The sequence below is a fragment of the Notechis scutatus genome, chromosome 1 (assembly GCF_049901735.1).
Source record: "Notechis scutatus isolate UNSWTSFEM ecotype Mainland chromosome 1, rNotScu1.2, whole genome shotgun sequence".
In the NCBI taxonomy this organism is placed as follows: Eukaryota; Metazoa; Chordata; class Lepidosauria; order Squamata; family Elapidae; genus Notechis; species Notechis scutatus.
Genome location: NC_142009.1, coordinates 333,654,289 through 333,665,623, shown reverse-complemented (window position 1 = coordinate 333,665,623; position 11,335 = coordinate 333,654,289).

Here is an 11,335-nt window from a genome sequence, read left to right as displayed (position 1 = left end):
TTAACAGAATAATCAAATAACAGAGTGGAAAGGGGCCTTGGAGGTCTTCTAGTCCAACCCCCTGCTCGAGCAGGAGACCCTATACTTGTCAGGATTCCGGCAGTTACCCCCATTTAAATCATGAGTCTCGAGCCAAAATTCCAAAACTTCAAAAGGATTTATTGGGAGTTAACATGTCCAGCACTGCCTGGGTGTAGCCGACTCGGAGACAAGTAATTCACTGTCATCCTCCCATATCCTCCAATGGGACACCTCCATAGCCCAGAGTCATCAATCATGCTCTCACCTACTTCCCTTTATTTGTAGGTTGCTTCTCTCCTTGATTAGTTTCCATCCGTTGCTTCTTGTCCTGCCTTTCAGGTGCTTTGGGGATTAGCTGGACTCCCTCTTCTTTGGGGCAGCCCCTCAGATATTGGAAGGCTGCTATCATGTCCCCACTAGTCCTTCTTTTCATCAAACTAGACATACCCAATTCCAGCAATTGCTCTTGATATGTTTTAGCCTCCAATCCCCATAATCATCATTGTTGCTCTTCTCTGCACTCTTTCTAGAGCTTCAACATTGTTGTTGTTTTTTTACGTCATGGTAACCAAAACTGGATTGCAAGTGTGGCCTTATCGAGGCCTTATAAAGTGGTATTAACACTTCACGGGATCTTGACTCTATCCCTCTGTTAATGCATCCTAGGACTGTGTTGGCTTTTTTTGGCGGCTGCATCACCACGGCTGGCTCCTATTTAAATGGACTCCAAGATCCCTCTCACGGTTACTATTGCTGAGCCTGGTACCATACTATACCTATGCATTTTTTTCTTACTTAAATCCTGTATTCAAATGTCACACAACTATTTAGGTTTCTGGCAAGAGTACAGGTCGTCCTTGTCTTACGACCACAACTGAGCCCAAATTTTCTGTTGCTAAGTGAAACATTTGTGAAGTTGAATTTCACCCCGTTTTGCCACCCTTTCTTGCCACCGTTGTTAAGGGAATCACAGCACTTGTTAAGTTAGCGACATGGTTGTTAAGCGAATCTGACTTCCCCAGTTCCGTCTAAGCCCCCTCTCAAGCTAGACAGGATCCATAGCCGCTGCCTTTCCCATCCTGGACCTCGAGGCCCCTTGGTGATTTGTGGACTTCAACTCCCAGAATTCCTCATTCAGCAGGTTGTAAAATGAGGCAAAATTGATTTAAGAACGGTTTCGCTTAGCAACAGAAATCTTGGCGCAGTTATGGTTGTACATCAAGGACTACCTAAAGTTTAAATTGATGGACTTCAAACCGGTCTGGAAAAGAGTGGTCTTGGATATATTATTTTAAAAGGAAGAAGGACATGAGGGGATGGGTTCAGTTTAGGCCTGAATTGGAAAACTATGTCCCCCCCTTTATGACTTGTGGACTTCAACTCCCAGAATTCCTGAGCCAGCACGGCTGCTTCAGGAATTCTGGGAACTGAAGTCTACAAGTCATGAAGGGGCCCAACTCCTAAGGCCTCTGCTACTTCATTCTGAATTTCTCACTAAGCCATTCTTCCAAAGCAAAAAAAAAAAAAGGGGGGGGCAAATGTTTTCATTCAGGCATTTGTCAACTCCCATCCTTTGATTCCCAGAGATTCTCTTTTTAGATCGAAACCAAAGATGGAGGTCGAAGTGTCCTGCTGGTTCATGCGTGTTAATCCGAGGGATCTGTTGTTGTGAGAAAGGAGGGCAACCAGGACAGAAGCCGCCTCTGGGAGCTTATAAGCTGTTCTTATACTCACGATAAACCCCAAACTTGCAATTTTAAGATTCGGCCTCCAGACAGAGGGGGAGCTTAAAATCATAAGCTTTTCAACATTTGGCGGGATTTCAGAGGTCATTTAGTCTTACCCCCTTCCTGCATTAAGTAGGTCCACAAGATCCGGCATCCGTGAAGGCCGATAAAAAGATACAACTGAGATTTACAGCCTTGAAATATTCGTGTTCAGCAGGAAAAAACAGAAACACAGAGAGAGAGAGAGAGAGATGTCTATATACAGGTAGTCCTCAACTTACAACAGTTCATTTAGTGACCGTTTGAACTTACAACGGCACTGAAAAGAAGGGACTTAGGACTATTTTTCACACGACCGTTGCTGCCTCCCCATATTTACGACAGTTGCAGTATGGGCATAAGTCAAGGACAGATAATCCTGAGCTACGAATAAATCTTTGAATGACTCCCTCAGATTTTAAGAAGGCTTTCAATCCATCAGAAGCTCTGCCATTGTTGAAAGACACTGAGGAAACACAGACTTACAGTTCAGCCCAAATTTTCCGTTGCTAAGCGAGGTAGTGGGTAAGTGAATTTTTGCCCTATTTTACGATCTCTCTTGCCACCGTTGTTAAGTGAGCCACTGCACTCGTTAGGTGAGTGACGGTTTCAGCTGAGTTGTTGTCAACAACTAAGTGACAATTAGTTGTTCAGTGAATCCGGCTTCCCCATTGACGTCCCTTGTCAGAAGGTTGCAAAAGGGGATCAAGTCACCCCGGGACACCACAACTGTCATAAATAAGAGTCAGTTTCCAAGAGTCTGAATTTTGTTCAAGTGACCATGGGAAGTTCGGAGAAATGAGAGTGAAAAAGAGAGGGAGGGAGGGAGGGGGGGAGAGAAATAATAGATGAGGGATGGATGGATGGATGGATGGATAGGTGGGTGGGACATAGATAAATAGGATAGATGAACTGATTAGATAGGTAGGTAGGCCTACAGGTGCCATAGAAGATAGCTTGACCCCCCTCCTCCTCTCTGTGGCAGCCCCTCAAATATTGGAAGACTGCTATCATGTCTCCCCTGGTCCTTCTCTTCGCTAGACTAGCCAGGCCCAGTTCCTGCAACCGTTCATTGTATGTTTTAGTCTCCAGTCCCCTAATCATCCTGGTTGCTCTTCTCTGCACTTTTTCTAGAGTCTCAACACCTTTTTTATAATGTGGTGACCAAAACTGGATGCAGTACTCTAGGTGTGGTCTTACTAAGGCTTTATAGAGTGGTATTAATACCTCACTTTTCTTGATTGTATCCTTCTGTTAATGCAATTTAGGATTGCATTAGCTTTTTTGGCTGCTGCTGCACACATCTGGCTCATATTTAGCTGGTTGTCCACTAAGACTCCAAGATAGATGGGTGGATGGATGGGAGATAGATAAATAGGATGGATGGATGGATGGGATAGATAGATAGATAGATAGATAGATAGATAGATAGATAGATAGATAGATAGATAGATAGATAGATAGATAGATAGATAGATAGATAGATAGATAGATAGATATAGATAAATAGGATGGATGGATGGACAAATGGATGGATGGATAAATAGATGGATGGACATAGATAAATAGGACAGATGGATTGATTAGATGGATGGATGGATGGATGGATGGATGGATGGATGGATGGATAGATAGATAGATAAAAAAGTAGATAACAGATGGATAGATAAATGGATAGATAGATAGATAGATTGATTGATTAATTGATTGATTCATATTTTTCAGAGAAGTGACCAAAGCAGGGAAATTCTGTCTTAGAAACCAAATGTTTTTCCCCTCCTTCCAGCCTTTAGTATCACTTTTAATGTCTAGCAAAGTCTCAGCTAATAAAACTAGGCCTGCATTATCCAGGTTTTGCATGGTTATTTTTTACAATTCCTTCCAATAAAACTTTCGCTACGCCAAGGCAACAGCAGCTGTGAGATTGAGAATGAAGCAGCTCAGGAGTAAGACAAAAATTGACTCACCATATTGTTTTAAAAACATATTCATGCACCTCTAGGGAGCACAGAATGTGAATTTTTACAACCCCTCATTGTCCAGCAAAAATTTATATAATCAAAAGATGTGGGCAATGGCAAACTTGGGATCTTGCCAGCAAAACCAGAAGGGAAAGAGCACTTTAAAACTGTACTGTATTTTAATTTTAATTTTCCAAAAGAAAAAGGGACTAGAAATTAGGATATGAAGTTATTTTCTCACCTGCAAAGTTTAGTCCAGTGGTTAAGGCACCAGAGGAGAAACTGGGAGAAAGTGAGTTCTAGTCCCGCTTTAAGCATGAAAGCCGGCTGGGCAACATTGGGCCAATCACCAGGAGACAGTGAGTTCTAGTCCCGCCTTAGGCATGAAAGCCAGCTGGGCGACTTTGGGCCAATCACCAGGAGAATGTGGGTTCTAGTCCCGCTTAGGCATGAAAGCCAGCTGGCGACTTTGGGCCAATCACCAGGAGAATGTGAGTTCTAGTGCCTTAGGCATGAAAGCCAGCTGGGCGACTTTGGGCCAATCACCAGGAGAATGTGGGTTCTAGTCCCGCCTTAGGCATGAAAGCCAGCTGGGCGACTTTGGGCCAATCACCAGGAGAATGTGAGTTCTAGTCCCGCCTTAGGCATGAAAGCCGGCTGGGCGACTTTGGGCCAATCACCAGGAGAATGTGAGTTCTAGTCCCGCCTTAGGCATGAAAGCCGGCTGGGCGACTTTGGGCCAATCACCAGGAGAACGTGAGTTCTAGTCCCTTAGGCATGAAAGCCGGCTGGGCGACTTTGGGCCAATCACCAGGAGACGTGAGTTCTAGTCCCGCCTTAGGCATGAAAGCCGGCTGGGTCACTTTGGCCCAATCACCAGGAGAATATGAGTTCTAGTCCCGCCTTAGGCATGAAAGCCAATTGGGTGACTTTAGGCCAATCACCAGGAGACAGTGAGTTCTAGTCCTGCCTTAGGCATAAAAGCCGGCTGGGCGACTTTTGGCCAATCACCAGGAGACAGTGAGTTCTAGTCCTGCCTTAGGCATGAAAGCCGGCTGGGCGACTTTTGGCTAATCACCAGGAGACGCTGAGTTCTAGTCCTGCCTTAGGCATGAAAGCCAGCTGAGTGACTTTGGGCCAATCACCAGGAGACACTGCATTATAGTCCTACCTTAGGGCCAAAAGCCCATTGGGTGAAGGAGAAAGAAGCGGCCGGATGGCCAGGTGAGATATCTGGGGCGCAAGGGGCAAGTTCCGCCTCCCCTCAATACCTTTCTGTTGTTCCCAATGCAAGCGACACAAGCCTTGTGTCCCCACGGGCCATGTGGGCGGCTCAGCCTTGTGTTCCTGCGCAGCCTGGATTAATTGCTTTGAGGGGCGTGATTTGGGGGTGACATTTCTCTGCGGACCACCAAAATTTTCTCATGGACCACCAATGGTCCCCAGCCCATTGGCTGGCAACCACTGGTCTAGATGATCCAGCTCTAGGAGTCTACAATTCTGCCCGGCCCAAAAGGAGCCCAAAATCTTGTAAGGGACGGCAGCCAAGGTGCGCCACGGCAGCATGTAAAAAATATGCTTCGGTCAGCCAGAGGAGCTTGGCAGGCCTTCAAGTGAGATTTTGGGTTTTCATTCCCCCTCGGTATTGAAGACTAAAAATAATGAATGTTAGGTCAAACCTTCGGAAGTGCAGTATTTGGGGGGGTGCAAGGCCGGGGGAGGAAGCATTTACTCAGCAGGAAAATATTCCAGATTTAACCCTTAGGGGGATGGGAGAAGTGGAGGATGGAAGCGTAGCTTCACAACAACCAGGATCGTTGCTATGGTAGCTATGAGAAACTATAGGAGAAATATCTTCAATACAGGCAGTCCTCGACTTACAGCCACAATGTCAACTCGAAAATATTTCTGGTCTTTTCACGTTGCCAGCAGAAAGGGAGTGGGGAAAGCAGTGCATTCCTTAAATGCTTCAGATAATCATTTTGGCAGCCGAAGCTGTTGGCGCGCAAGATTATTACTGGAGAGCATGATTGATGACTCTTGGCTACAGATGTGTCCCATTGGAGAATATACATCCAGGGGGTGGGGGAAGATTAGGGTCAAAGGGGAAATGAATGGCGTGTCTTAGAGTCGGCTGCACCCAGGTAACGCCGACATGGTCGCTCCCAATAAATCAATTTTTTTGTAACTCTGAAAGATGCGGCTAGAGACTCATGATTCCAATGAGGCTGGATTGTCGGAGCCCTGACCCAAAACTGAGCTCGAAATTTTCAATGCCAAGGAAGACAAGCGAGTTTCGGCTCACTTTGCAACCTTTCTTGCCACGGTTGTTAAGGGAATCATTGCGGTTGTGAAGTTAGTCACACGGTGGCTGAGGGACTTTGCTTGTCACAAGGTCGCAAAAGTGGATCACATGACCCCGGGACACTGTGACCATTGTAAATACGAACCCACTTGCCAAATTTGGGGGGTGCTGCAACCGTCGTAAGTGTGAAAACAGTCCTAAGTCACTTTTTCCAGCGTCGTTGTAACTTTGAACAGTCTCTGAATGAATGGTTGTAAGTCGAGGACTAACTATACAGGTAGTCCTTGACTTACAACAGTTCATTTAGTGACCGTTCAAAGTTACAACGGCAGTGAAAAAAGTGATTTATGACCATTTTTCACAGTTATGACCTTTGCAGCATCCCCCATGGTTACGTGTTCAAAATTCAGACGCTTGGCACCTGATTCCTATTTACGACGGTTGTAGTTTGCCCTTGGGGCATGTGATCCCCTTTTGTGACCTTTTGACCAACAAAGTCAATGGGGAAGCCAGATTCACTTAACAACCAGGTTATTAATTTATCAGTTGAAGTGATTCACTTAACAATGGTGGCAAGAAAGGGTCGTACAACGGGGCAAAACCCACTTAAGAAATGGTTCACTCTGCCACATAAATTTTGGTCTCATTTCTGGCCGGAAGTCGAGGATGGCCTGTGTTTATATAAGCAAGCTCCGCCTTTTCAATCTGTCAAGTCCCTCCCCTTGGCGTACAAGCCCTGCCTCCCTGCCTTGCTGGCTCCTCCCCTTCAGCATCCCTTTTATAAAGTCTTTTTCTGTTTAACACAGCCGCCTCAGAGGTGGTATTCCGCCAGTTCTGACCGGTTCTGGAGAACCGGTAGTGGAAATTTTGAGCAGTTTGGAGAACCAGCAATTCCCAGCTCTGACTGGCCCCGCCCCCATCTATTCTCCGCCTCCCGAGTACCAGCTGATTGGCCGGGTCTCCTTTGGTTGCCCTGCACAGGAGAACGGAGCTGGAAAGCAGGTTAGTGGGGTAGGGAGGGAATGGGGATTTTGCAGTAACCTTCCCCTGCCATGCCCACCAAGCCACGCCCACCAAGCCACACCATGCCCACCAAGCCACGCCCACCAAGCCACACCATGCCCACCAAGCCACGCCCACAGAACCGCTATTAAAAAAATGTTAAATCCCGCCACGGAGCTGCCTCCCTTCGCTTTCCTGGCGCTTCAGCTGGGCTCACTCTCTGTTCTTGCATTTTCGTAGCATTTTCCCTGTCACTGGCTCCTTTTTCTATCTGCGAGCAGTATTTGACGGCAACAAAGGAAAGGTTTAAACACACTGTTGTGTGTTTGCTGAGACTACCGTCAGCGGCTCTGGCAAGACAGCAGATCTGAAAGGTTGTTTAGAAATAGGGGAAGATAAACAAGCAAAGAGACAGCCACCTCCCCCCCCCCAAAAAAAGAAAACTCCTTTTCTGCAGGCCTACTCAGAAATACGTATTGATGGGAAGCCAAACAGTTGCTATAAATTTCTTTGCTCTGTTCCTTCCCATGTTATGCCAAGCACGTTTACGCCGAAGCTTGGCCTATACGCAGATGTAGAATGTATTGCGACAGCCTTTCCAACCTGGCCGTGTTTAAAAAGGGGGGGGAAAGAGCTTGAAAAGAACCAAACAACAGAACAAAATACCCTTCTACCTTTATTTTAAAAAAGGTAAAAGGTAAAGTTTCCCCTCGCACATACGTGCTAGTGGTTGTTTCCGGCTCTACGGGGTGGTGCTCATCTCCGTTTCAAAGCCAAAGAAGAGCCAGCGCTGTCCGAAGACGTCTCCGTGGTCATGTGGCCGGCAGGACTAAACGCCGAAGGTGCACAGAACGCTGTTACTTTCCCACCAAAGGGGGTCCCTATTTTTCTACTTGCGTTTATTTTTACGTGCTTTCAAACTGCTAGGTTGGCAGAAGCTGGGACAAGGAACGGGGGCTCACTCCATGACGCGGCGCTAGGGGTTCGAACCGCCGAACTTCCGGCCTTTCTGATCGACAAGCTCAGTGTCTTCGCCACTGAGCCACCACATCCCTCTATTTTAAAAAATCCACCCATAAATGCAAAACTGTACTTTAAAAACAGGTTACAGGTAATCCTCAGCTTACAACCATTCATTTAGAGACTGTTTGAAGGTACAGCGGTGCTGAAAAAAGGGACTAATGACTGTTTTTCACACTTACGACCATTGCGACATCACGTCGATCAAAAAACACTAGGCAACTGACTCATATTTATGATGGTTGCAATCTCCTTGGGGTCACGCGATCCCCTTTTGCAACCTTCTGACAAGCAAAGTCAATGGGGAAGCCAGATTCACTTAACAACCGTGTTACTAATTGAAGAACTGCACTGATTTGCTTTACAACTGTGACAAGAAAGGTCGTAAAATGAGGCCAAACTCACTTAACAACTATCTCGCTTAGCAACGGAAATTTTGGGCTCAATTGTGATTGTACGTCAAGAATGACCTGTATAAGCAATCAGAGGAGTCCATTTCTAGAGATGGCCTTCATTTTATTTTTCTTTAGCTTTGTGCTGTCCAGCCAGTATATAGTAATGGGAATTGAGATAGTTAAATTAGAATTGGGAGCTGTCCCCTTAAAAGAATGCCTCATGGTAAATGTAGTCAATGCATCCTGGGAAATGTAGTCCATGACATGTGGTCACATCTGTAATCCTGATTGGTCACTGAATTGACCCTTTGCTGGGTTGGGGGAGGTTCCTTTGCTCCCCCTCTATGGGATGAAAAGATTACTATCCTTTTACACTATGGAGATGACTATGCAAAGATTTGGACATTAAGATTATGCTGCATCACCTGTAAAGTCATGGAATCAATTATTAACCAATCCATCATCCTCCACTTAGAGACAAACAACCTACTCTCCAATAAACAATTTGGTTTCAGAAAAAACTATCCTGTAATCTGCAACTCTTACACTGCAAAAACATATGGACGACACAACTCGACCAGGGCAAAGCAATAGACGCAATCTACATAGACTTCTGTAAAGCCTTTGATTCAGTGGTACACGACAAACTACTCCTAAAATAAAATCCTATGGTATCTCTGGACAACTGAATAACTGGATAGAAGCATTCCTGGCAAACAGACAACAAATGGTCAAAATTGGGAGCGTCCTATCAAATTCTGTACCTGTCAATAGTGGTGTCCCCAAGGCAGTGTTCTAGGACCAACTCTCTTCATACTCTACATAAATGACCTCTGTGATCATATTAAGAGCAATTGCGTTCTTTTCGCTGATGATGTAAAGCTGTTCAATACCACAGACAATACTGCTACCCTACAAAAGATCTTGACTATGTATCAGAATGGTCAAACAAATGGCAACTTCAAATCTCAACAAATAAATGCTCTGTCTTACATATTGGCAAAAAAATCAGAAAATAAAATACAAGCTGAATAGCCAAGATCTTGTTGATGACCCAAGCTCTGTAAAGGACCTTGGAATACTCACCTCTAATGATCTAAGTGCTAGAGCCCACTGCAACTACATAGCCAAAAAAGGCATTAAGAGTTGTTAACCTAATCCTACGTAGCTTTTCTCTGGTAATATCACACTACTAACCAGAGCATACAAAACATTTGCTAGACCAATACTCGAATACAGTTCATCAGTCTGGAACCCACATTACGTATCTGATATTAGCACAATTGAGAAAGTCCAGAAATATTTCACAAGAAGAGTTCTCCACTCCTCTACTCGTTGCAGAATACCTTATGCCACCAGACTTGAAATTCTAGAACTAGAAAACCTTGAATTACGCCATCTTCGGTCTGATTTAAGCATGGTATATAAAATCATACATTGCAATGTCCTACCTGTCAATGAATACTTCAGCTTCAACCATAACAACACAAGAGCACACAATAGATACAAACTCAAAGTTAACCGCACCAAACTTGATTGCAGGAAATACGACTTCAGCAATAGAGTGGTCAATGTCTGGAATACTCTACCCGACTCTGTAGTTTCTTCCCCAAACCCCAAAAACTTTAACCTTAGACTGTCTACTATTGACCTCACCCCTTTCCTAAGAGGTCTGTAGGGGCGTGCATAAAGCGCACCAACGTGCCTACCGTCCCTGTCCTGTTGTTTCTTTTCTTCTTTTATTTTTCTTATATGTATCCATGTATTCATAACTATGTATACACTTATACTTATTATCTTGTAAACAATTGGCAAATCAAGTAAATAAATAAATAATAAAATAAATAAATAAATAAATAAATGAATCTCGATGTGACCATGAGTTATATTTGAGGATGCCTTATGAGCCAATAAAGAAACTTTGTATGGAAGCCTTTGCAGAGTTGCCTGTCTGCCTTTATACACTCAGCCAGTAATTATAAAAGACAGAACAGTAAAAAGATAGTGATGAACAAGTTTCTTTGGTAACTTTAAGATATGTGGACTTCAGTTCCCACAATTCCCCAGTCAGCCCTTCCAGGGAAGCCATGTTGGTCTAAAACAGCTTTGCTTTTAGCGGAGCCGACAATCACAGTGGAAAGGAAATGGCTCCCTGAATTCCTCTCTGGATAAAAGTGAAGGACTTGAGATGGGCGAGAGAGCTCCTTACAGATGTTTCCTATATCCAGACTCTAAAAGAGAGATTTTTGTACATTTTAGAGCTTTGGGAGAAACGGTTTTGCTCAGGCTGGTTCAGAGCTTTTTAAAAGGACACTGAATTCCCCCTCTTTCCCCACTTAATCACTTTTATTTGAAATACCTTGTAAATTGTGTTTTTAAGACATTAAGAACCTCCAGAAGGGCAAATTTTATTACACTGGGTGATTTTCCTTCAATCCGGCAGCAAAAGAAGATTTATGCAAGTTTAAGACTTAGAGGGGGGGGAAAAACTTTTCCTACTTGGAATTAAGGATGATTAGAATGTTGATTTTGGAAGGTTTTCAAAGGGACGAAGTGGTCAGATTAGCTGGAAAGAAGATTTCGGAGAAGTTCTAGCTTGTGGTAGGCAATTTTCTTCCCTGTGCATTTTTAGAGAAAATGAGAAGGCATGGTGTAAAGGAAAGGAAAGAAATATGAAATCGATTTGCTTGTTCAAAGTTTATATAATAAAGCTTCAGCTTTCAATCTTAATCACCAAAAGTCCATTAAGAACTAGCAGAAATATTCAGATAACTGGATGGATGGATGGATGGATGGATGGGTGGATAGATGGAAGGATGATTAGATGGATAGATAAAGCTAGAGAGACATGATTTTTTCCGATAG